Below are 27,500 nucleotides of genomic sequence, written 5' to 3' on the forward strand. Positions count from 1 at the left end.
CCCAACAGTTTGCTCCAGAAGTGCTTTTTGTTGCAGTAAAATACATATTGTTCTTAAGCTTTTTTAAAATGTAACTTGTTTGAGAAGTTGCAATATGACGTGGTGTCCAAATGCATGATTAACAAAATGTGCTTTGCCTCTTTTTCTATGATATGTAACAATGCGGGATAATTTCTTAAGGGACAGTGAATATGCTTCATGGATTTTGATTCCCAGCTAGAGTGGCTTTTTTTTTTTTTTTTTTTTTAAGGGAAACCACAATTTCCAGAACAATGAAGGAGTCTGGGAGTTAGAATAGTCTAAAATAAATTAAAAAAGTATTCCAGGGAATCTGAAGGTAGCCCAACTGTTGGTTCTATCTATCAATTGAACACTGTTCTCCAGTCAAACACATGGTCATATCGATGACTTCCTGTGATAAACAGGCTAATGTGGATCATCTTTTCAAAATTAATATAAAATAGGAAAAAGGAGCACATTTTGCACATGGATTAACTCTGATTTGGTATTTGCATTTACTAAAAAAAAAAAGTCTGTAAGTAAGGCACTTGGCTCTGAACTTTTTAAAAAAAAGTCTTGTTCATTAAAGTAGTCCTGGTCCTGTGAAGCTGCAGGTGCTGATGGTGTTTGATCATAAGCATAACCTTAAAATAAGACAAAAGTATAAAACATCTGTTCCAAAAGATGATTCATACACTATACAAAGACTCAGTGGAACTTAGAAATCTAAATCTTTGGGTGCAGTGCTCAGAAATATAAAATTCTTCAAGCACCTTACGCAGGTGACTGTCCTTGTTGGTCCAGGTACGGTCATATACACCCATGACTAACGCCTCTTCCTGCTCCTGTCCAGAGCTTCCAGGTTTTGCGTAATGGATCTTGGGGCTGAACGCAGGATTCGGGAGCTCAGCCAGGTGCCTAATAAATATTGCAAGCCTCTGCTCTTAGATGAGTGCTTTATTGGATGTAGGTAGAAGTGCTTTGTTTAATCAGGACTGTGGCACTCTAGGAAATTCTAGAGTGATCATATATGTCATTCATTTTGTTTCTGTTCAGCGTTTGCGAGTCCTGTGTATTAGCCAATTGTGAAATATTTGGAAAATACATCATTGAAAGTAACATTTCACATTTGTATTTTCCCATAAGTATATTTAACTGTTAATGAAAGCCATGGGACTGAAAGCTGTTGAGACAGAAGTCTTATTCAGGAGACTAGAGCTGTAGTGCTCTCTGACTCATTTGATTCTCCCGTGTCTCCTTTGGGATTCAACCATTTTTAAAAGGAATTACAGATAGCAGTAGAAGAATAGCTTTGACGCTGGCTATTCATTCCATGGTGTTTCAACATAGGGCACAGATTAATGTAATTTATTGTGTTGATTTTTTGTTTTTTGGACATCTGTTCAATACACCCAAACTTCTTCTGTATAAGACTGAGGAGCCATCAGTTGGTAACAGTTAGAAAACATTGGGCTAGATACTCACTGGTGACTTGGAGGTAATACTTTTATGCATTGAATCTCCAGTGCCCTGAGCTATCCAATTGTCTGTGTTAAATAACCCCAATGTGCCTTGTGTCAAATATTACTGATGTCACTATTGACATTGTCAAAAAATGTCATACCTAATGTCTGTCACTGAAGAATGGTGGCAGAGTCAAAATTTGACAAAAAACACTTAGGGACAGATAATGAAAGTAGTGTGCATCTTTCTCATTCCCCTCAAAGGGAACTAAGTAAATTGTGAGTGTCTACTCAAATTTTCTTATGCAGCACACATTTAGTGTTGTATATTTCTGGCCACAGAGATTATAGATTTAAACTTCCTAAAAATATTGGTAAACAGGGGAAGTTATTGAAAACAAGTTTAAAATGACCCATGTTAGCATGCACAGCTGCAGTAGGTGTAGAACAGCTCCATGTGTTCATCCAAGGCAGTAAGTAGCTTCAAACATACCAATGCAATGACATAAGAGATACTGGGCCATGAGAAGCACAGGGAAGAAAACAGATTTGGTTAGTCTCATTACACTTCTCTGTGTATTATTTTAAAATGTTAAAGCTTATTAAAGTTTGAAACCCATGATCATGTATGATAATATTCATTGGTTTTTGTGAGAAAGTGTTATTCTTATCATTCTGAATTGAAGTTTTTCTATTATACTTTTCAACATGGCTTGATATGGCCTAGTCCCTCTGGGTCGTCTTATAGTATTCTACAATTTTAAGGGCAGAATCTCCCACCCATGTGGATGTAGCCAAAGAAATATTTACAAATGTCTCTGAAGAGGCAAATTTTCAAGCTTTTTTCCCTTATGGGAATTATGGGATATTTTAAAATATCCTGACACTGATTTGTAGATTTTTTTTTTTTTGAGGGTTTGAGTATTTTGGTTTTAGTTAGTGGTATCTCTGAGTCTCTCTGGCTCATGGAATCAGGATCTGTATCCCTTCACCTTCAGAGGCAGCATCAGGAAGTTCTGCTGCTCTCGGACCGGACTGTGGGCAGCAGTATCTGGCAAGAGTTTGGCTTTGAGCAGACAACTTCAGAACTCCAAAATACTCCTGTTAAGCAGCAGTAATAATAATAAAGTAATAATGGACTTTAAAGCAATATTCTACTCTGCTCCTAAAGCAACTGCCTACAGTTTTCTCAAGTAGATGCCTCATGTTGCTCTGAGAGCCTCCGGACTTGTGTGAAGTAGCGTTGGCTTGTGTTGTCCAGACAGTTTGTGTGATTTGTTAGAGCCACGAGGTCAAATCTTCTCAAGCAGTAAAGAAATGTTAAGAGACAGTGCTTGATGTATCCATCAAAATGCTGACATATCGTGAGCTGTTTTAGTTTTGTACAGCTTTCCATGAAGTGAAGGAGTCATATGCAGACAGTAAACATCCTAATGTCTGGGTCAACATACAGAATCAATTACTGCAGAGCAGCTGTACTTTCAGTACCTGTGGCCTACCTGCACTGACTGCTGCTATTTTGGAGGCAATGCTGCAAGCTGATGAAAATCCCAATGCATTGGCATTGGGATCACCTGGTGCTGGAGTCCTGTTTGGGTTCTTAGATACATAACTATTTTTTTTAAAGTGCTGTGAACTTTGAATCTGTATTAATTTTATGCTTCTGAAACATCTTTGCCTAAAACACAATAACAAATAGAAAATAGGATGCTCTCAGATCATGAATAAAAGCTGGACTGTAGGAAGAATAAAATCCTTCAGCAGAAATACTCAGGAAGGTAACAAAAACATAGATGCAAAGCATTTGCCTAATTACCAGCATAACTGGATTTAACGAACATGGAATAAATTACTTTTTTTTTAGCTTCATTATGTTAAATTCATTTTAAAAAACCTAGTCTTGGGCATTTTACCTCTGAATTATACAGTATTTCCAAGTTCTGTGCTGCTGCCATTTCTCAAACAAGTGAAATGGCTTAGGCGATATTTAAGATGATTTTGTGTATGATGAATGGCTCATTTACTGTCCTACATTTAACCTCAGAGCACATTGAAATGTGTGTTTGAAAGTCTGAATTACTACATCTGGACTCACTGGCAGGTTGTCTTCAAAATAGCAAACAAGAATCTTCCAGAGTTTTTCTGGGAACTTTGTGTAATCTAGATCCTGTTCCTGGAAGATTCCTTCCCACTCGCAGGCCTTCTCTGCTTTCACTGTGTCATGTTCCCTTATCCCAAGAGAGATGCTCTGTTATGGCTTTCTCAAATATGCCATTTTTGAGTTAATAAATGACATAGAAGCTTTTCCTGACCTAGTCTTGGCCTCCAAGGTGAGAAGCAGAGGAAATGAAGGAAGAAGCTCAGTTCTACCGCTGTAGACCTCAGTTCCAACCTGAGTCATGGGATGGAACTGAGAGAGTTTTCTTTTCATCCTGTACAAATTTCAGGCATTAAAGTTCTGTTTCATTGGCCAAGATTGCTGAAGCTGTTCTATTGAATAAATAATATATATTTTTGTGAGAGTTTCCTGAACTCTGTCCTTTTGGCATTCACTTGTGCTAATGAAGCTGTAGGTTAAATGCTTGCTCCAATTAAAAAAGGAAAAAGGACAACAAAAGAGTCAGCTCCAATAGGAGTGGGTGAGTGAATGTGCTCTACTAGAATAACCTAGTCTGATGCTCAGGATACTCACTTATTATATCTGTGAAGCTAAATACCTGATCTACCTTATTCAGAGCCAGACCTGAATGTAAGCCTCTCCCATTCAAAGGCTATGTCATTATTTCATCCCTCTGTAAGGTACCTGTGGGTCCTTCATGTTCTTTTTTCTCTCTTTCCTGACCACTACTTTTATGAAATCCTGGTAATACCAATTTGTTCTGTTCTTTGTAGGGCTTTCTGCCTCTGCTTGCCCTCTGTAGCAAAGGCATGAATTCTGTATTTGTATTAATTATAAAAGCATTAATTCCCATACAAAGAGTTAATGGCTGGACTTTGTGTTTGATAAAACACTTAGCGTGGTAAAGTAACATGGTAAAGTTTGTTTAATATACAAATATAATATGTTTCCATCCATTTAGTTTAAAGTTCTCTTTCTCATATTTAGCAGTTTACTAATGAAAATACCTGTATAACAGTAATACTTTAATGGTATTTACTAACATAAATATTTGCTTTCTAGAAGCAATGTTACGCAAAATTCCTGAACTGCAGTCTAAGCAACTGCTGGAATGTTTGAGGTAAGAAACCTGACCTTTGGGGAGGATCAACATCAGGAAAACAGAGTTTCCACTGTTTGTGACTTGTGTCCATAGCGAGGGGGCTTGAAATGGCAGGAGGGCGACCAACGCATACTGCGTCACGGCTGAACCCCAATGGAAAGTTCTTGTCATTATAATGACATTGATAACAGAAAGTATTTTACATGAATTTCAGCATATCCTTGTATGCTTAAAACAGACAATTCGGCAAGGTCTTTCTGCAACAGATAAGGGAAAATAAATAGAAAGAGACCTTCATTTATACTAAATGTTAGGAGTTGCAAAACCTGTGTGGAAAAGAAGAATCTTGAGTCAGCTTTGTTCTAAATGCTGATGAAGTTACATTAGCCACAGCTTGAAAGCAGAACAAAAAATGTCGTCTTTGAGGCATCATCTTTTCCACATAAATTCCGCTCCTTCTCCCTCAAACTGTTTAGTTGCCAGCTATTATTCTCAAGTGTCTGCATTCAACATGCATCATAAAGTATCGTATCCATGTTGCTGCAGTTGATAATCAAGTGATCGTCCTGATATTTAATCAAAGCAGCGTTGATTGGGTGCACAGATGACAGTCAGCGATAGACATGTGAAAGAGTGAAGTTTCACCAGTCGTTCCTCAACTGGAGGGCTTTTCCAGATTGTAGACAAATATACGGAAGCCTTCTAAAATAGTAAACCTCCTACAGGTTTATTCTTGGAAGTGCAGGAATTTGCCTGGTATATTGCCTGGTATATTCAGGTGAGTGTTGATAGGAGACTGAGGCAGGAATGGTCAGGTGGTAAATTTTTTTTCCAAGGTGGGCTTGCAGTTGAGATATGGAATGGAGATGCCCTCTACTTATGATGCCGCTTCTCTTATTTTAATTATTTTTATTTTAAGGATTCTTTGCAAGGGGTCTTATACTCTTTCTTTTTTTCTTTTCCTTAGCAAAGTAGTCCTACTTAGCTTATTTATTTTTCAGCTTTAAAACATCAGCATTTTATAGATCTGAATTTCACAATGTGAGGATGATTGCTACGTACAATTTGCAAAATTGTGATTAACCAGCCCCTGTTTCGAGTCAGTTCTTCCTAATTCACAAAAGGCTTCCAAGAATAGTCTGCACAAAATTCAGTGTGCAAATTGTAGGGCAGATTTTTAGAGGGCAGTTTAAAGAATGAAGTCCTAAGGGTTTTATCTATATTTATATCTCTTGTTAAACCAAACTCTTATGTAAATGTTACAATCTGTAAATAACAAGCTGAGCAGCTTTCTTAAAGGAAAGATTGCATCCACATTTTTTGAGATTTGGCAAAATTATTAACTTACACAATAGACTAATATACAAGTATATTTGGAAGCAACTAACGCTAGCCTGTGTCTTCATCTGTATTTTATGGATATTTAAAGGTTTAAGAATACATAGACCTTTCATTTTCCAGTAAAAATTGTCTCAAATTGAAAAACACTGCCCTTAGTGATGGCTTGAAAAAAATGGAGATAGCTTTTGTATACTTTTACTTTTTATAGCCATTAATGTTGTAGTAAATCTTGTATTATTGTATACAGTCTAGATTATTCTTCATTCTTTTGCCTTTGGACAGGAAAGAAATTACTGGCTTCCATCAGTGTTATTGGCAATCCCCATATTCTGACATCTGTTCCTTTCTAAACATTTTACCAACCTTGATGAAATGTAGTTTAGTGTTAGAAGCTGACTTGAAGAAAAAATTGGATGATAAAAAAATAACATTGATTAAACACCAGAAGTAATTTACCAATGACTATCAATATTTTGATGGCCACTGCAGTTTATTTCAGAAAAGCTAGACATCTTATAGAAATTTTAATCATATTTAATCTTTGAATTAAGCTGAATAAATGAATTCTCATTTTTTAAACAGAAGGATGAGAGACTGATTTTGCTCAATTTTAATCAAACTCTTTGAGCTGTATTCCTGAGAATGTTTAGGGCATATTTTATAGATGCCATGTAATGCACATCTCCCAAAATTAAAAATCTCAATTAATATTTTCTAATACACAGCGAAGATGTTATTCGTGACTTTGCCCTTTCTGTGGAGCTGTGCCACTGCAATGCTGGACCTAGATTTGCCTGTGCTAGACCAGGTGCTGGAGTAGGGGAGTCCTGCAGGGCACTCGAAAAGGCCTTGGACAACAAAGGTGGTGGGTCTCGTAAACCACCAACTTTACATACACACCTTCTTTATTAACTGTGCTTCATTAAAGTAAAGCAAAGTAATAAAAGGCAAGTGTGATTATTCTCTCTCTGGTACCAAGTGTAGAGCAATTATGGTGTGTCCTTCCTCACCCTGTGGGGTGGTGAGCTACAAGAGGACCCTTGCAAGAGGTTCTTGAGGGTAGGGACAAAAGAAAGGGTGAATGTTTCATTTCCAAGGATTGGAACAAGCTAATTACACTGTGAAGGAGTAGGGTATGAATAATATCCTCTTGGGAAGGGAAGTATGGGGGAAATAAATTGAAAAAGGCTCCTATAGAGTGTGTGTTCTGATGTTGTAAAAGGTAGACATACAAGAGGATGGGAAGGTGTGATTAGATTTTTTTCAGAAGCACTTAGCAGCAGTCTCAGTGGAGCTGTTGAAATTCACACTATTTACTATCGATTGGTAATGTTTGGGAGCAGAGTTTGGGCAATGCTAACCTAGGAGACGCATGTCCTATGGGTGGATCCTCCCTAAATGTTTTTTGGTGAGGCCATAATGCTTCAAAAGGGGGAGGAAGGCATATTTCTCCAGCACTGTGTATGTATATGAACCACTGAGGACAAAATGAAATTGCAGCTCTTGATGAGTTCACTTAGTCGCACCAAGATTTTCAAAGATGGAATTACTCCACAGGATCTTATAGGACCGCAAAGCTAGTTCTTGATTCCCTTACCTTTGAGAGTAACTTGAACCATTGAGGGTTCAAGGTAGTTGCTAGGCTATTTGAAGTGGAGGGGATTTGAGAGATTTGTTTTCTCCATTTTACAGAAAATTTTAATTTGAAGGAAAATTTTCCTAACAGACCGCCTTTAGAAACTCAGCATTTAATGTGAAAACAGTTTTCCTTTCATTTCCTAAAAGTCATGTATGGTAGCAGAAACTGAGTGGTCTAGGTTAAAGTGGTGTGTAAACTGACAATTTTTGGATCCTAGTACTCTGTGCTAATAATAATTAAAAAAAAAAAAAATCACACATTTCAGCCGGAGACCTCTCAGCATGTTTTATAAATTCATTCAAAGATGAATGAATTCTAACAGTTCCTTGCTGAGGATATTTAGTAGAGAAAGTAAACATTATAGACAAAATGTCACTTTTGGGAAGTGTATTGTTTTTCTTAAAGGTGATTTTTTTTTTTTTTCCTTTCTGAAAATATGTTAGATTCAACTGTGCTTATGCATACCTACCAGGTGTACACTCTGGCACTCAAGAGACTGCCTTGGGAAATGGGATGACCCAAGTTCAGATGCATGCCATGCCTGAGTCTGAGCGACTCAGAGTTAAAATATAAAAACAAGAATAAAACAATCTGTGAATTAGACAAAGGAACAGGACTTGGTTCTCCACTGCTGTTGCGTGTTCCTCTAACCACCAGGAGACAGATCTTGACTCTGTCTTCTTCCAACAAACTAAAGTCAGCATCTAAAAATTGTTGTTTTAACACAACTGTGTTTTATACAAACCTTTGGAGGAATAATAAAAAAAAATCCACTTTTGTTTTTCCCCCAAAAGCTAGAAATTAGAGAGGGAAAAAAGAAAATTGTCATTCTGTAGTCATGTTTAGTATCTTTTGTTCAAGGATGGGGAAATGGAGAGGAAGACTCAGTCATGTGCCCCAGCGTCGCACTGCTAAATCAGCAGGAGTCTGACGTAGGGACCAGGAGTCCCGACTAACCAGGGCAATGTTATAATTGGTAGGTGTCTGCCCTCCCTTGTCAGACCCATAATGCCTGATAGCCTTCTCGTACCATCTCACAGGCACCCTTTAACATATGGTTTCAAAGCTGTTGACGTTCACCTGCTTAGATATCTGTACAAACTACTAGTAGGAACTACATAAATATCTAACAGATGCACACATTCACCCTGGGATTAATGCATTCTGGACTCGGACCCGTCAGCATCACACCCCTTCACAATCGCATTTTATTTTTTCACTTGCTCATGTGGTGTACACCTGTGACATGCTGGCAATGCACTTGCTTGCAGTGAGAGAGCCCCTCAGGTTCAAAGCTATCCTTATATCTTTGTTCCCTTATGCGTGAACCTTTTGAGGTTTTCTCTTAGTGTTCAAAAGGCTCGAGCATGGCATTACATCTTTAAAACCTATTCTGACCCTTTTTTGAATATGCTGAATATAAAAGCAGAAACAAAGCAAGGAGAACTAGATAAATAGATGCAGGGAGACATCATAAGAAAAAAAAAATAGCTCCTGAGCTTGCCAATCTTACTTCATGCTTTTTATTGCAAACCTCTAAACTAACAATAGACCACCACCTCACGCAGCTGGGTGTGCGAATTGAAGGTGCGCTGAATGTGTGGGCTTTCCGAATGTAGCACAATAACAGGAACACCTGTGCTAAATAACTTTGCATTGATTTTATTTTTTTTACAATATTCACAGTCCTTCTCTTTTAGAAGTCTGCATAGAGGGAGAAAAAAAAAAAAAGGACTTGTCAACTTTAGTTTCAGTTATAAGACTTATCTCCCAAGGTTTGATGGAGCTGTTGGAAAATCACAGGGATTTACATGCACTAAACAAATGTATGATTGGGTCTTAAAATGGAGGAGAGATTGTTCATCTTCTGGACCCAGCTTTGCTAATGTGCTTTGGCTAACAGTCTCCTTGCTGTTCAGTCCTGGTTTATTTGCTTGCTTGTTTGTTTTTTAAATGAGCAGATGATGTTTCAATAGCCAGTTACAACAACAGAAAAGTTAAGAAAAATACTAATAGTCTGTAAATGTATATCTTAAGGCACATCACTGATTTCAAATTATTAATATTCAATAATTCGTGGTTGTTTAACGAAATGACATGTCAAATCAGAAAAAGTAGAACTGAGAAATTTCTGTAACTTAATTCTCATCACTGCAAAACCATGTAGTTACTATTGCTGCTATTATTATTTGGAGTCATAGATTAGGTTTAGTGTTTACGTGTGATATTAAATTTCAGGGATAAAAAAAAAAAAGATGTTTTTTACTGCCAAGAATTTACCGTAACATTCTGGGCTATGAATCTGAGAACCATAAAGATGGACATCATCAGTAAAAACTAAGCATACTTTTTTGGTCAGTTTGTCAGCAGTGTAAATGGATCCAAGGGTTGCTCAAAGGGCTAGTTAACCTTTTCTCATTTAACGATACCCAAATTTGAGGTTCTCTTTCACCGAAGTACCTACCGATTTATGTCCATAATTTCTATTAATTCTGAGTCTCTTTCTTACATTGTCGTTACTTGAAATGGAAAATATTCGTTACAGTCCAAGAGAAAAATTTATAGCCTGTCATTGTAGCCTTGTGCTATTTCAATACAATAATACAAATGCATTCCCTCTTTGTGATAAGTGTATTTTTCTTTTTACTTGCTTATGCAACATTCAGACCCTTTCCAGACTGACTTTGTCTCTGTGGTCCCAGAGATTATAAAGACTCAACGAGCCTTTACAGATATTTGTTACCCTTTAAAGCAAGGGGAGCAGACTCTCTTGTTCTCTGTCATAGTCAGACTGGGACTGCGGGAGGCAATTTTGATCTTGTATAGGTAAAAGTTGGGGCTTGTGGTACTTCCCTGTTAGGTCACCTTATAACCTTACGAATGTTTTCCTACGTTTTCTATGGGAAATACAGCATCCACCAATGTCGGAGAAGGTAAAAAAAAGTTTTCCAGGCCTAGTTGAGCTCCTGTTGATGTGTTCAGTGAGAAGGAGATGGAGCTTAGGAACACAGAAGTGTTGCATGTTTTGGAAGTGAGAAGGAGACCCGCTGGACAACATTTTCTTTCCAGCAATCAAGGGAAGATGGGAGTCTCGCAGCAGTAATGTGGACTCCTCTAATTACCACTTCCAAGTTATTAGCATCTGGAGCCCTTTTTCCCTTTCCTATCTAGCAATTACAGAGTGGGATAGATTAACACGTTGCAGAAGCTGTATAGTGGACTAAGTTTCTCACTGTTGGCATTTGGTTGTTCACTGAAATTGGTACTTTCAGCTGAAGTACAGGCTTTATACCTGGCATTGAATCCCAGGCTGTTCTCTTCATAGATAATGTATTTTCAAGTACCACACAAATTATTTATTTACTTCTCTGCTCCCTGCCCCCACCAAAGAAAAAGAAGCACATCTTAAAAAGCCAAAGAAAACCAGTCAGACACATGTTTTGCACATGAAGAATCACGTCTATAGTAAAATGGGATCCATATGTGTGTTTTGGATGTCAGCATCAATGCTCAGTTTAGCTTTGCCCACATGCCAGGGCGTGTGCGCTGCTGTCGAAAGCTCAGAATTTTCTTGCTAAATCACACACAAAATTTGAACTCGGGGTTGCGTTAGAGTCATAAGTTCATATTTTTCTGTTGTTTCTTTCCCCATGTATAGCGTCCTTTGTTTACAACCCAAATCCTCTCAAGATTAAACTTTAAAAAGATTCTGTGATTTAATGGACTTAGGATCAGATTCTAACCTCCAGTGTGAAATGAGCCTGACTGTAGCACTCAATAGCAGTAGAGGATTGTTTGCAGTTGTGAAGCAATGACCGCCAAACATTATTCAGAAAAAAGATGCTGGGACTAATTTTTGCATGGATGAAATACTCAGATGAATGTTAAAAAACTGAGTAACAATAGACGGTGACATAGACAAAGGGTAAAAGAAATTACTACCATTCCAACGTAGCATTGCACTTTTTTTTTTCCCCCCAACCATAAATATCTTGGGAAAAAGCTTCATATAAGGAAATATGCTAACTTGAAGCTATCTTCTGCATATGTCCTGCAGAAGGATCTGGACAGATGGAAAATTGTCCTGCGTGAATCTGTTTGCAGTTTTAAAATTTATAAAGATAATTGTCTTTTCAGTTCATCTTCCAAGTTTTGGGCTTGTTTATGCTTATACATTAGTTTTATTCCTTCCTTTCACTTACCCCCAAATAAGAACAATCTTGTAAGTTTAAGATCAGATCCTTGCTATTGCTCAGGTACATCGTACTCCTCTGGTAGTGGAAAGCATCTGTGACTTCACTGGCCTCCAGAGGATTTGAAATACCACCTCTAAAACAATCCTTAGCAAGTTGCGGCAGTAGGAACAGTACAGCATCTCCTTTCTCTCTCTGAGGATACGCTTGGAACAGGGGGACAACCTGTGACTATCAGATTAGTTCCCTGTCAAAGACAGGTAAAGAGGATGAACTGGCTAGAGAACAGGTCTGAAGCTTGTTCTACTGTACAACCAGGCGGTTAGCTGGGTAATCCGACGATTATTTTGGAGACCAGTGATACTCTGCCATCCCATCTCAGTTATTTTCAGGGCATGGGAAATGAGGTTCAGATTTTAAATATGGAAAGATCCTTCCTGTGTTTGCACAGAATTTAGCTAGTTTGGGGGTCCTAATGCCGTGTAATATAAATAAGGCAAATTTGAAAGTAAGTAATGCTTCAAGCAAAAGGGAGGTGAGAAGGGGAGAGTTGCTTTTGTGGCATTTATTTTCTCGATTCTTTTTTCTTGTCATCACAGTCTTGCTCCTGAAAGACATAGCAAGCTTCTTGCTACTAGCACTTCGTTATATAGTAACTTTTGAACCTTCCTACTGGGGCTAGGTGATCAATTATTTTATAAAGAAAATGGGGTGTTTTTTTCAAAAGCTGTGTTTTATTTTCATTTATAATTATCTCCACATAAGTCTTCAATTTTGAATCTTGAATTGGACACACATGCACACTGACTTGCATGTAAAAGATCTGTGACAGCAGTCACGTGATGTTTCCATACCATAATTATTCTCTGAATCAGGCCCAGAGTCCTTGGGAGATCCGGAAAAACCTACAAAAAGCTGGTTTGAGTTTACCTATGGCACTTAAAACTCAGCTCAGGTTTTTATGTCATCAATAAATCTTTTTTTTTTTTTTTTTTTAAGGGAGGGAAGTGCCTTTAACTTCTTGTTGTCTTATCTTTGTATTAGAGAGCAGTTTCTTAAAACAGTAGACCTGTAAAAGGAACGCCACCAGCTGGAAATCTGGTCCGTGCCAGTGTTTTTGTGAGTTGTTCTTGCATCTTCCCTGAATGTTCTTGTTAGGTTTTGTGGTTTAACAATCATATATCTCAGATTCTTAAATGGAGTATATATTTCGCTCATCTGTTGCATAAGAAAGCCATATAAAGATAAGATGGTTTTGATTTTTCAGAGGGGAAACAGTTAAGCTGATTTTACTAAGGTCCTTTTGTTTGCAGAAAGTAAATGTATAAAATACATAGAAATAGCTTCACTTCCTATCAGGTGACCTGAATATCTTATCTCTAAAAATGTTATTTAAGAAACGTAGACAAATTTTTCATCTTTAAGTTGATCTTTTAAGATCTTGTCATGGCTCCATAAGAAATCCATAATTCTTTTATACCTTACGTAATAATCTTTACAGTAACAGTAGATCCCAGAGAGTTTCATGGGACTGTGCGGTATGTCAGGACTATGACTGTAAAAAGCACCTGAAAGTAAGGCTAAAAGAGATCAATCCAGGTAACTTTTCATTTGGCCAAAAAATAAGAAACATTATGGCTCCGCAACAGCCAGACCTTGTGGGAGCCCCAAGTAGGAGGTCCTTTCATTTTGATGAGTATGTATCTTCTTTGCAAGGGTGTTATCCTTTCAGCTTACTTATAAGTTCACATACATTTCTTTAGAAATATAAAAATCAGTGCTTCTAAGAATGCACACACGAAACCTTGGTTTCGTATCTTCATATAGATGGTGACTGCCATATTGTGAACCAACAGGACCTCTCTGCCAGTTCACAGAATCCCATTGTTTCTGCCGTGCAGCCCTGGCGTTACGGAGGCGAACCGGAGCACTGCACAGCGTCAGAGGACTACATCAGCAAATCAGTGGCTAATAAAGACAGGCAGCAACAGCAGCAGCCGTGTTGGCCTTCTCCACAGCAGGGTACCACAGATGTTTCAGATAACAAAGTGAGCTTCGCTGACAGAACATGTGTGTAATATATAAAATAATGGGAACTGAAAGAAGGGAAAAAAAAAGGCCACTCCAATCCACCCATGTAAAAATGTTTTTTATTTATAAGTGAGCAGCTGAATACAAATGTTGTCTGCTTACATAGAAGTAAAAAAATAGCAGACTGATGTGGATGAGAGACTTTGCGTGGTTTCTAGTAAACTAGACTATGCTTTGAAATCTTTTTCTTGTCCCTAGTGTGGGTCCAGATCTTTAGGTAAATCCATGCGATTTCATTTTCTAGCAATTATACTTTTTTACCTCCTCTGAAGGTCTGACTGTGCTATGGTTGGGGAGGATCATGGCCAAAGTTTCCTGTGTAACACTGTGGAAGGCTGAACAGTTTTTGGACAGTACCATCCTTACCAAAGAGTTGCTACACTGAGAAGTTTTGCAGGGTGGACCTGGAGAAACAGGAATATGCAGTGATGACCCATAACTACCAGGAAAAACAACCATGAGCAGTTCTCAAGTAAGATAATTAGCTGGGAACTGGAGGAATTACAGCAGAAATCCCTGTTTTTGTGATATAATAGGCTTACCCTCTACTGTTCAAGTGTCCCAAAGTAATAAGATCAACCTCATAGCTGAGGAATTCTTGGGTGAAGGAGATGTTCGTAGTCCTTTCCTGCACCGATCCCAAGGGTGTGAACAAGGCGCATGAATGGGGCACCCTAGAAATTGCTGGGCCACTCAGTGCCACTGGTATCTGGTGAATGCTACCACGGTGTAAGGGTCCCATGTGACTGCGTGTGTGGCTAGCTGAACAAGGGTTTGCAAACAGGACTGGAAGAAAACCCAGAATGCCTGGTGGTCCCCCACGTGCCTTCTCCGCACCTGTGCTGCACCGCCAGCGCTCATACGCCACAAGCGAGAGCCGCCCAGGACTGTGCAACTTGTTAGCCTGCTTTTGAAGAATAAGACAATGGGATTCAGCATGATGGAACAGGAAACTCCTATCAGAGGCTAATAAATGTTTCTTGTAAAATGGGGAGATGCTTATGTGAGTCCAGATATAAAGTGAAAGTGAGACAGCCCCCAGAGGAATTACTGAGGTAATAAATGTACTTACTAGGGCAGTGTGTGCCAGGGCGAGACAGAAATGGGCTAAGACCAGAAGAAAATGAGAACTTCAAGTGCAAGCTGAAGCTCAGTGGTCAGAGGAAATTCAACCCTTTCCTCTATGAAAAGAGTATCTGCTGATGACTGACTCGATTATCTGGGATTGGCATGGCCGATGAAAAGAACAACTGTATGATTTCTGCCATCTGTCCTGTTTTAAGAAGTAAGACATGAACATAGAATATGGTAACCAGCTGAAAGAGGATTTGGCTCTCTGGACATACACATTTTTAGGTACAGATTGTGCTGTTGCAGCTACACCATTACAATGGGTCAGGTTCTGTTCCAATGTCAGATTATTGCGGCATGCGGCTCAACGTCGCAAGGTGGCTGCAAGATCCTTTGTGACTGGCTATGGGATATGTGGTTTGGCCCAGTACTATGCTCCCCTGCACGTACTCGTGAATTTTTTTATCTTGTTCAGAATAGAGTCATCTACATTGTGAGAGGTGAGGGTACACATTTCTTCACAGTGAAATCAACATGAAATGAGAGATGAATGATCTACAGTAGACATTTCTTAAGCTGAAATATAACTACAGGCTAGGTAAATTGCTCTGAAAAACTTGTGGCTATATATGTGTTGTGGCCTCTTTATCAAGGTTTATATTTTCACTGGTTCACTAAAGCAAGGTAAGTAAAAGCAGGAGTTCTGTACTGCATTCTTTAACTGAAGAAAAGTAAAATAAATCCTGATTTAAAAAAAAAAAAGAATATTTTTCCCCTCTGAGCAGTGTCTTAGAATTGAGATCCACCTTGAACATGCCAAGGTCAGAATTTGAGACGCAGAATATGCTCATCAAGCTGCCCAACAAGATACCTTTATTCAGCCAAATTGGAAAACTTGTGTGTAACTCAAAAGATCAGAATAGAGTCCTTATTGAGCAAGGTTAGGAGGGATAGAAACAATCGGCTTATATAGAGTATTTTTACTTCATAGGAATGTGGTTCTGATTGCTGAAAATGTATCCTTTGCATGAAGTACAAGCATAATCCTATGCCTACTTTGGCCTTTGAGTAAAAGTATGCTTAATAACAATTGCAGGGGAAAAAAAAAAAATCTATTTAAAGCCTGTTGAGCAGAATATCCACTTATAGAGGGAAACTATAAGTGAATAATGTTAATAGAGTTCTGTTTTGTAAAACGCATAGGACAACTAATAGAATCAAGCTACTATAACAGTGGATGATTAAATTACATTTAAAAGAGTACCTAATTTATGACCTTTAAAAATAGTTTTAGAGCTGTCTGCTTGATAGGTTTTGTATCCTATCCTAGACCTCCTTCATACGAAAGTTTTTAGGAATCTCATGTCTCACTTTATATTGTGGTCAGAGGACCTTTTGTGCTATTGTACGTCAGTAGTTCCATTAAAATATTTAAGTAGGCTAATTACTGAAAGAAAAAACTGCTCTCTGGAGAAGATTATTATATCTGTTTATTAGTGTGGGAGAAGTTCTCAATCTAGGAGTAAATTTTGAACAACAGCGATGAACAATGACCAGACACAGGACCTCCTCAGAAAAAGGAATTAAGCCCTATAAATACCAATTATTGAGTGTTTTTCCTCAAAACAGTAGCTTTTTTAAAAGTAGGAGTTTGTGCAGAACTTCGACCAATCACTGGCATATTATGTACAGGAACATGAAGTTTCATACTTGCATAATTTTTTTTCCTTCCATTTAATTTTTTTGTATCTGTTCATTTTATTGCTGTGAAACTCTTTGATTCAGTGTTATCTTGCACAAAGGAAACCCCCAAATTTACTGCACACTTTATTAAAACTGTTTGTATTTTTATCAGTTTTAAAGAGGTCGCTCCTGCAGACATGTGATGCTGATTTTGTGTTGTAGTGTTCAGGAAAGTAAAGAGAATTTGAGAGCCCTTCCGTGTAGCACTGTGAGGTTCTGTGTAGGAATATCCTTCTACAACTCTCTGTTAAGTTTTACATCATTCCTTAAAACATCTTACAATTTTGTTAGCTTTTGTGCCGGAGGGTTATGCCTGCTGTGGTGTCATTCATTGCTCATCTTAAAAGAAGGCAGAGAACAAAGGTGGAATAAGCTGCTAATCTTCTGGATCAGCCAGACGTTATTATTCAGTGGTATATGGGATTTTAAGGCCCCGATCCTTAAGGGCGAGAGGTGCAGGAGAGGGGCTGCGAGGCTGCCAGCAGCAGTCACTTCCTTGTAGCATCCCGGTTGCCAGAGTGCTGGTGCGTCATGCTGTCTTAAATGTGGCTTTTGCCTGCTGGGTGCAATGGAGCTCTCCGTGGAGCATCGCATTTCCAGAGAGCTACAAATGGAATTGGCTAGTTTAAGAATGCGATCATTTGATTTATTTTTTTTTTAAGATCAATTTAGCAAGAAAGACCCTAGCGCTTTATAGGTCTTGCTTGTTCTCTACGAAAGCGCTGTGCCGTAGCTCTGCCCAAGTTCCCGTTGAGGTAACCTCAAAATTATTACCGCTGCAGAATCTGAGCCAAAAGGGCTGGACTGCATGTGTACAGCTAAGGAACAGACTAGAAAAATGCAGTGAGATTTCTATGGTCAATCATAATTATGGTTCTGTACTTCATAACGTAAAGTAAAAAACGTATTGTTTTACAGAGAAGCTCCATTATAGATCAGCCCTTGTCTTAGCCAGCCACTTGAAAGTGGCCCCACTTGACTCCCAATACAATTTACTCTGACCGTTAGTTAAGGACCGTTTCTGCTATGTCTGTGGTGTTCGCAGCTCCATATGGTGGTTGCTTAAGGCTGATCTAAGAGTAAACAAGAAGTACAGGGTTTCAGTTACACAAAGGTATGGGACTCTGTCTATAAAATCAAAGAAGAAATTAAACGCAAGGGAGGTACTCTGTCTTTATTTTACACTAAATACGCCAGGAATCAGAGATTAGGTCTTTTTGTCATTCTTGTTGGTTCATTATCATACCTCTTCCAAAGTAAAACTATTTTTTTGGGTTTTTTTTTTTTTGTGATTTTATTGCTGCTTTTCTGAAAACGAAATTACTGCACTCTCCTGTACATCAGTACTTGCAACAAGGAAAGATTCTGGCTTTGCCCCAAACTGCTTACAGCCGGGATACTTTACAGTGAACATTTCTGGAGCAGTGAGGAACGTTTTTGTGAGGATGAGAGAGAACGTCAGGCTAAAGCACCATAAGTAATTTATAGTCCTCAGATAATTGTCCTGTGAAAGTTTCCAGTGCTTCCAGTTTCTTCCTACCACCCCTATTTTTAGCTATCAGTTATAGAATCTTGACTTAATATTGTTAATTGCATAGTAAACAGAACAATATTGTTTGCCCCAAGACAGATTACCATTTCTCATTATAGAATTCTCATAGACCACAAATCATTGATACCATCTCCACCAGTTATAATAAAGTTTATCTTCAATCTGATAAAAAGCATGTACAGAATAGTAACTGTTGCTCTTATTGTAAGTGATTTGAAAACGTGCTTTTTTTAAAAGCTGGGTAGTTCATTGAAGTTACAATTCTGCATTTGCCCTAGCAAAGAGAGGTGAGAATTGTGGACATAAATGGTCAGATTTCCCAGCGCGGCTCCGTGGGTGCAGCGTGCGCGGTTGCACTTGACAACTGATGAACCTCTTACTATTACCGCAGTCAACTACAACAGTCAGCCCCACTTTGCCTGCATTTATCTGTGTTTGTACTTGAACCCGTTGTTCAGTGTGTTATGTATTTGCATCTTTAGCTTATTCACAGAGAATTAAAGTTCATTTAGATGCCTTAAGAAGGTTTCTCTCTTCAGTTCAAACTGCAGAGATCCTCAGTGGTCTGAAGGTTTCTGCCTCAGTCCCCAAGACGAGTAGTTACACCTGCAGCACTGCAAGCACAGACACTAAGTCCTGGCTGAAAACCGCCTGAAGAAACAGTCTCATTTTACCCATCTCCCATCATTACTTATGCACACTCACAGATGAATAAGAAATAATTTAATACGACACAAACTACCAAAATCCATAAAGGGAATACCGTGGCAGAAGTATGGATATATATTGTAATGCTTTTCAGCTATTTTGCATGAAGTGGAAGTCTTCTAGTAGTGCATTTCCAATCTTCCCTGGTGAATTTAGGTACTCTTTGGGGCGGGGTTAATCTTTTAGCCCTGAATGTTTTTATGTCCTATATACTAAGATGGAAGCATTTGCATCATTGCGTGAGTGTCGTGAAGAACAAGGCTGGCCCAAATGTTAGCTGTCACAGCTGAATTTTGCATTTTGCTACCTGTTTCCATGGAGATCAGGCTCAGCCAGCAAGTTCAGCTCTAAATACAAACTTTCTCAAAGCCTAGCTCTGCTCCTGACTCAGGGCAGCGCTAGTTTGGTGAGAAGTCCTAGAATTTGGAGCCTCTTTTAAAGTTCAGGGACTTTATAAGACAACTGAAAATACTGTTTGAGTCCATCAGGGTTTGGATCAGGGTGTTTGAAGTTGTGATTGAATCAGGTTCTAGTGTAATTCTGTGGGGAAAGAAGGATTCAGCAGGATTCTTTCAGAGTTGAACCCCAAACTCATTAAAATATTACAATAAAGTAATTAATGCACATGGCCACTAGACACTCTTAAAATGTAAATTTCACAGCTGTAAGAAATTAGATTTGTTTAAAAATAACAGAAGGCTGAAGTACAAATTATGGAGTAAAAGCCTATAAAATTTCAGACTTGGTTTTAAGGCACAGCCTTTTTTTTTTTTTTTAACTAGATCATTTACTTTAGCACTAGTGTTCAGAAGCTGAATTTGTCTTTTGCCTCTGAAGTTGTAGTCAGGCACCAGTGTGGATCTGATTAGTTGGGAAGTTTTCTTATCAGAAGGTCAGGCTTAGAGAACAAGGCAAATTTTTCAACGAGCTTGTGTCCCATCTGAACCCCATCTTGCGTTCAGGAGGTGCCAGGCTTGAAGCTACAGGCACAATATTGTGAAGTTCATTGAATGCCAGCTCGAGTTGTTTGCACAGCTGGGAGGACAGGTAGTTCTCAGCTGACACCCATGTATTAACAGTTGTTGGGACCACTGCTTTTTCACTGTACATGCGTTTTGGCTGGCACAGGCATAACTTGACCAATTTGAGTAGTTCCCTAGAAGTCAACGCCCCTAAATCAATCTGTGCCACAGAGGCTAGGAAAATTAAAGCCACTCCAAAGTCCAGCAGCGATGGAGCCAATTGGATTTACAAGGGATGTAACGTATGTCTTTTCAGTGGAGAGGCCTAATTCTAGATTCTCTGGCAATTTCTCACCCGTCGGTGTTTACAAACATGGGCCTGACTATAATGCAAGAAAAGACTTTGACTAACCAGTGTCCGGCAGTGTATTTCAATCCGTTTACATTTGAAACAACACTGAAATATAGGGCTCCACAGTGGCTTCTTGGCACACCAGCTTCAGCAGAGTACTGAAATGGTTGAAGGAAGGAATTCTGGTCAGAATACGTTCCAAATGAATCCTGTTGGAGATCCATTTCTAAATGTATGCTACGTGCCTAACTATTAAAAAGTTCAGATTATGACCCCTCTAATGTTATTTTAATGCTAGTTTTTAAAATGTAATTATAAATCAAATTACATTTGAGATCTGAAGCTGACAGTAGTGAGCTGGAACGCTCTAAGAGCTGCTTTAAAAATAACCCCTCTCAAACTTTATTAGTGATTTCAGGAAGAGAAGTGCAAGTGGACTGGCCAGATGCATCCACGCTGTTTCTGTCTGAGGACAACTTGCTAAGTGTCAGCTCTTTTCTGGTTTACAGGGACATAACATGGGATCTTTCAGCTTTACCTGGAAATTGCATTTCCAAACTTTGAGTTTCTTTCTTTGAGCTTAAGCAGAAGGCATGAGCTTATTTAAATTGTATTTCCTTCTTTCTTTTCTCATTCTTGACCATAAAGAATTTCTCTAAAGATTAAGATTTCTAAACACTGAACGGCAACCAAAACACTAACTAAGTTGAGAAAAGCAGGCCATGATTTGGCAAGTGCAAAATTTTTGGGCAACTCAAGCACTCATAGGAAAGAAATGCACTTAGTGTTGGTCAATGGCATCTGCTCACCTGGGTGAAGGTATGTACGTATGTATTTGAAAAAAGGGCTGTAAAAGAGACCAGAAGGACATAGCTGAGAGGATGTAAGCATTCAGCAGGGTTGAAATGTTATGTTCAAATAATGTCTATAATGGTTTTGGTAACTTTATTTTTCTTTTTTTTTTTTTTTTCTTCTAGTAAATGTAAATGTTTGCATTAGATACTCCTGTAACTTGACTAAAAAAGAACTAATCCACAAAGATAGTGCGTTAGAAACTATAGAATTCAAATTTCTGTTCATATAGATGTAGTTTAAGGGGGGGAGGGAAGAATCACTGGGTAGGTAGATCTGAACAAACAATTCATAGTGACTCCTTAGGTACATTTGGGAGCTGAGCTTTTCTTGTGAACGTGGAAAGTATTTATTTAGTGGTTACTTACAGAATTCTTCAGTGAATAATACATTTTAAAAATCTTTATTCGTAGAGGTTGTTGTTTAGATTATTTATAAATTTATAGTCATAGCTGGTTACCTAAACCATGTTATTTCTTCTGTGCCCTGATTGCATGAGTTACATATTGACTTGATTCAATACACAATGTAAATCGTAAGTGTTACAGCTGAACATACATCTCAGAATTTTTGTTTGGTTGCTCAGTTACATAAATCAGCCAGTTAGAAGAGGGAGGGGACATACCACATGATCTACTTAAGCAGCTAATACTTTAAAATTTTGAGATTATATATCTAGAAGTATACATTTTGACCACAGCGCGTAGATTATATAAATTGAGTGGTATTATTTCTATTCCCTGATTAATGGTTGATGCTGTTACATCTACAGAATGAACGTCAAATTCAAACTTCAATTTGAAATTTGAAGTCAATGAATATTTAAGCATTCATTCTAGATGTTGACTGTGAAGACATGCTAATATTGGTACAGCACATATGCTCCGAATTTTGCAGACAGACAAAACCAGAAAGTAGTTACGTGTTCCTAATGCTGTTAACTCAAATTTTTACTTTGAATTACAATGTTTTATACTGTTTACTCAGCTCTCATTTTTACCCTGCTTTGCAGATGGGGAAACTGAGGCAAAGAGGTTAAAGGATCTCTCCTGGGCCACGGTGTGTGTTGATGTCTGTTCCCACTCCCTAGACATGTGCACGGAATACTAGACTTCACTGCTCTGGCTGCAGCAGGTAAGACAGATTGTATGTTACAATGTGATCAATTCTTGAACTGACTTAAAAATTTCCCAGAAAGGTGAGAGACTCCCAAATATCTAAATAAAAAAGATCTCTATTCCGGATGAATCCCTGAAAATCATGTGAAACAGACATGGAAAAATCATGGATCCATTGGTGTGTCAGCTAATAGCTAGAATGTATCTGTGCATTAAACAAACCCTTTTTCCCCAACAGTCGTTAAACAGCTGGTGTGGTGGGTTGAAGGCTTTTTTGTTTTTTCCATTCTCAAATAATACCCTTTAAGGGAAGGACACCAAATACCTGTGACTTAAGATGCTTTTTTTTTTTTTTAATTGGAAAGACTATGGTCGCAGAGGAGAATACGGATATAATGGAGTATGTTCAGACTTTGTTGAGAATTGAGTAGGCCATGCATATACTGCAGTTGCTGCAACTCTTGCAGACATAGCCATTTAGAAGCTTCACAGTGCAGTACCCTTGTAGCACACAGAGTGCCGGCTCTCCAGTTTCTTAGAAAGCTTTTTGGCATCTGAGCTAGCCAATTTAAAGCATTCAGGAGTTGCAGTTGCCCCAGGGAGTGCAGTGTAGACATACACAAAAATTTCACTCCATAACATTGAAAGCAAAAACTTCCTGATCGTGGTTAAGATTTGCATGACTAAGGATTAACAGATTTTATCCTGTGTGAGTAGAGAACCCTAGAAAGCAGGTCCTAGACTCAAATGGAAAGGGCACTGGTGCAATTCTGTGACAAGGTTACTGCATCACTTACTGGGGCTTGGATCCTGTCACCCATTCTGATGTGAACTGCCTTTCTTGCAGGGGTAAGGGTAACACAATTTACCCATGAATTTGTCTGGATTCATTTAGGAAGTGTCATCAAAGCTGTGTGCCAGTTCTCTATGTGGTGCAGGAATCACGCCAGGGGGTAGAGTCAAAATCCCTCTGTGTGTTGACAGACTGCTTGCTTTTCTTCACCAACACATGGAGTCTAAGATGGAGAATTTGTAGACCAGTAGAGAGTAAAAAGATTGTTGCCTTTGAAGAGTATCTCTTCTGCTTCTTTTCCTTGTCAGGCATAAGTTTCTGCACTAGGTGGTAGTTATATATGTAGGAGGAGGTATGAGCTCAAATAGATTGTGTGGCCACAGGTGCCTCAGTGGAAATGCATTCTCACCAGAGCTTCTCTTGGAAGAAACTGGTGAGTGGCAACCAGGGTCCTAACATCTGCTCTGGTGAGGAGACAGATCTGTTTCCCAAGACTGTAGCCCTTGAGCAGCAGGTGACAAGGTCCCAGAAACAAGGTGGGACTCAGTAAGATCTGATGATAGCTGTCCAATAAGTATATAGATTAAGGAAAGAATGATGACCTCTAATATTTAGGTTATTTCTGGATAGTTCCCAGATGAGTTAAGTTAATAAAGCTGGAGCCTAGTTGTGCTATATTTCTCAAGTATTATCTTTCTTCCTACAGTTTGGGCGAATACAACCCAAACGCTGCTATCTCTTTGTAGTGGCGCAGTTTGTCCACGTTCATGTGGAAAGACTGACTGAAGCGAATGAGGTTTATTTTGGAAACGTATTTCAGCAGAGTGCATAAATGCTTGGAAGAATGATCTTGAGGCTGCAGAGGGGTTATTCAAATGCTCATAGTTAAGTGTGTGCTGAAGTACTTTGCTGTATACAAGGTTCTTCAGTTTTTCCTGTATGATGTAAACTGATTTCGTAAAAGCATAACTGTATTGTTGCTTTTAGAAGAATGCAAAGTCTAGCTGTGCACTGTCTAGTTAGGTAGGTTCCTTATTTGCTTTGTTTAAATTCTTAAATATGCAATTCTGCATTTAAGAATTTTTTTTTGCCCCTTATGTGGCTTTCCCTTCTCTCAGCGTTCAGTGAAAAGAATGTCCAGAATTTCAGAATTATTATTCTCTCATATCCGCGTGAGGATTCACGCAAAGTAAGTCTGCATGTGTGTGCTCCCCCTCCTTTGGTATGCAATCTACAGTCTATATTTAACTCTGTACATACACAGTGCAAAGAATCACAGCAGAGCAGCTCTTTGTTGGTGACAACGTAGGTATACAGTCACAAAAGAACTTAAGATAATTGCTTAAATGACATCTTCTGCAAAATGCTAATCTCCCTGTGAAGGGTCCCCCTTGCAACAGGCGACATGAGCATTTTTATGTTCTGTTTTTTTCTGCTGCCATGCACTTAATTCTGTTTGAACCGTATCAAGGAGACTTGAGAAAAAAATCAACCATTAAAGACTTGCTCTTTGTTTTTTCAATCTGTGACCCCAGCAATCTCTTTAGCAAGCCATGGTTCAGTAAACTGGCACACAGCAGTAGTTCTACAGTGGAAAAATCATAAAACAGATGGAAGCTTTACATTTTTGTTTAGTTTTTAAGAGCAGTTTTTATAACATCGCTTAAAATCATTCTGATGCATCATACTGTTTACACTTAAAGCTTTGTAGCTAAGATGTTTACACTATAGAGAATGTTTTAAGATATTTTATAGTTATGATATTTAGATAATTGGCAAGAAAAAAGATAGTTTGTTGAGATTACAGTGATGTTGGTAACCGTGAAGTAACTTATGAGTCTCAATAAATATGTCCAGTTCGGTGGAAAGTACAAACTCAGTTAAAACAAAACAACACAAGAGGGAATATCTTTTTAGTGAAATCATTTCCTTTTCTTAATCAAAAGATGACAGCCACAGCCTTAGAACTCCCATCTGTAATGCACGTATCTGCGTACATGGCTTTTCTTTTTATGATTGATACAGTTATATCAAATCAGTCAATTAATATTCTGCATAAGTTCAGTCAAATTACATACAAAAGTTAATAATGTTCACTTTCCATGCAAAAGTTGAAATGATCTAAAGTGAATCCCGCTCATTTTCTCTTAATACTCCATTTTCAAGATAAATACATTTAGATGTTTTCATGTAGAAGAATGTCTTCAGAGCATAGTTTTGGAACATTTAAAAAAAAATGTCCCCAAAAATGCATTAATCAAAAACAATAACTCCTTTTAACTTTGTAACTGCTCAGAAGTGAAGTATGAAATAGTCTGTGTGTGGGCCACAAATGTTGGGAATGCAAACATTTCACAATAAACATGTTTAAATGAAAGTACTTGGCTAGATATACTGGAAGATAGTACATGTTGGGTTAATTAATGCATACTCCATAAAAATAAACCTCACTTTCAAGATCTGACCAATAAAAATCATTAGTATATTTGGATCAGATGTGCTGATGGATGATTTTTATGTATACATTAAAGTTTTGTAAAGCGAATTGTCCTTGAAAAACCTAGAAACAGATTTCAATTTAAAGTCAAAACGACCCATTACATCTACTCTTCATGTTTTCCTATAGTGATATGATGAATTATTTCAGTTTTATCTTCTATACCTGCAATTGATTTACTATTGATGGGTTTAAATTTATCATTTTAAATGTGCGAATCACAGCTACATAGCTAGAAACTGTTCACTTTCATAGAAATTGTTTGCCTGTAGAATGCAGTATCTGATTCTAGGCATAATCAAATTACTATACCACACTATTTTTCTTAAAAAAACCTTCCAGATCTTAAATTGAATCATTTTAGTGCATGCATAAAATGATATTTTACATTAAAAATCATGTCATAGTCTTAGGGAAATCATACATATAAACAAATATGTGAATTGGCTTTGCATTGTATTGTGCTGTTGAGCCAGTTTAAAAATAGTGAAGCAAACTGTGATTGTCTTTCGCGTTGAATAGTGGCTTTCTCCAAACCTCATCTCATTAAAGACAAGGTGGTGATCAGTATTTGACAGATGTCAGAATCCAACCTGGTTAATTTACTAAATTTGTGGTTGCTTTGTAGGAAAACCCCACTCTGCACCCTTAGGATAGGAGTCTGTATTTGTGTGAGCAGAATTAAGTAGAATTGACCTAGAGACTGTTTTAGAAAAGCAAGATGGAAATATTTTACTTTTTAGCCCCATATCTGTAAAATATACAAAATCAAATGTTTGATAGGTCAAGCCTCAAAACCAAACATAATATAAACAGGAAAAAAATGTAATTCACAGCTAAAATAGAAGTGAAACCCTTCCCCTATGGTTATCAGCAGCAAAATTTTTGTTAATTTTAATAGCAGCAGTAGGTATAAGAGCATCTGTGCAGAAGAAACTTCATCTCTTTGTAGTCATATTGACTTCATTAAAGATCAGAGACCTGATGTTGAAATTTTATCATCTCTTTTCTGTAGCATTCACAAAGTCACCGTTACTGCACGCAAGAAGAAACCACCTTTGCTCAAAAGACTTCATATAACATTATCCCAGGCCTACACTGTATAAGATGTTCTGCATTTTAACTCATCCGCTAGTTACCTAGTTTCTTGTGAGCGTTACAGAGGATTTAGAGGTGAGGGTGATAATCCTGTGTTCAAGTTGGGTAGGTTTCTGTGGAAAGTTGGTTGCACAGAAGATGGCTGCAGAAGTCATGACTGATGAAGTTAATGGAGGGAGTGAAAATGGCTGTCTGATGAACAGATAAGTAAGGAAAGGATCTGGGAATGTGCTAGCAAAGACAAGAAAGCTTGAACGTGGCACAGCTGAAGAGGGAAGAACTGGTAAGAGATGGGGGTTGACACGTTACTGGTATTGACAGGAAACATGATCTGCACAGCTGTATCTGTGACTAACTTAAAACTGGCAGGACATTCTTTAGATGATTACATCTATCAAACTCCTCTTTAAAGAAAGGATAAATATTTTACCAAAATGGAGGGGGGGAAAAAAAAAGGCTTAGAGCTGTTTTAATAAACTATTAGAAAACTATTTTGAAGGCAGTGACTTCTCATGCCTAGAAATTCAGTGCCACTGGTAATGGAGGCAAATAGTAGGCAGGAGGCTGCAGCTTGTACTTTAAATACCTTGCAAGGTAACATCTTAGGTAGACTCTGTGCTTCTAATTCACACCTAATTAATAGGGTATACAGAAAAAAGGCATCTCCCAGTCAGATTGCAGAAGCAAAAGACACATCACATGAATTGTTCTTTGGACTGCTTGGTTTTATGCAGCGCTTTTTGTAGAGATGACTGTGCCGGAGTCATTACTCTTGCTGCAATTGGCCTAGCTATCCGAGACAGTTT

General features: G+C 38.2%; 1 protein-coding gene across 5 annotated transcripts in view; it reads left to right on the forward strand.

Annotated features, from left to right (window-relative positions):
- Window positions 1-27,500, forward strand: part of ZNF536 (zinc finger protein 536) — a 354,285-nt gene that overhangs the window by 81,221 nt on the left and 245,564 nt on the right. For 4 of the 5 annotated variants that reach the window (XM_087740367.1, XM_087740365.1, XM_087740370.1 and 1 more), the window contains exon 4: window positions 22,201-22,322. The gene's annotated coding sequence lies outside the window, so the exon portion shown is untranslated. Of the gene's footprint in view, window positions 1-4,644; window positions 4,703-12,901; window positions 12,977-13,684; window positions 13,906-22,200; window positions 22,323-27,500 lie in introns of all 5 variants that reach the window. The other variant, XM_087740366.1, reaches the window with a different exon arrangement.

This window comes from Nipponia nippon, unplaced genomic scaffold, assembly GCF_047370975.1.
Source record: "Nipponia nippon isolate SJK-2023a ecotype South Korea unplaced genomic scaffold, ASM4737097v1 scaffold_7, whole genome shotgun sequence".
Classification (NCBI taxonomy): Eukaryota; Metazoa; Chordata; class Aves; order Pelecaniformes; family Threskiornithidae; genus Nipponia; species Nipponia nippon.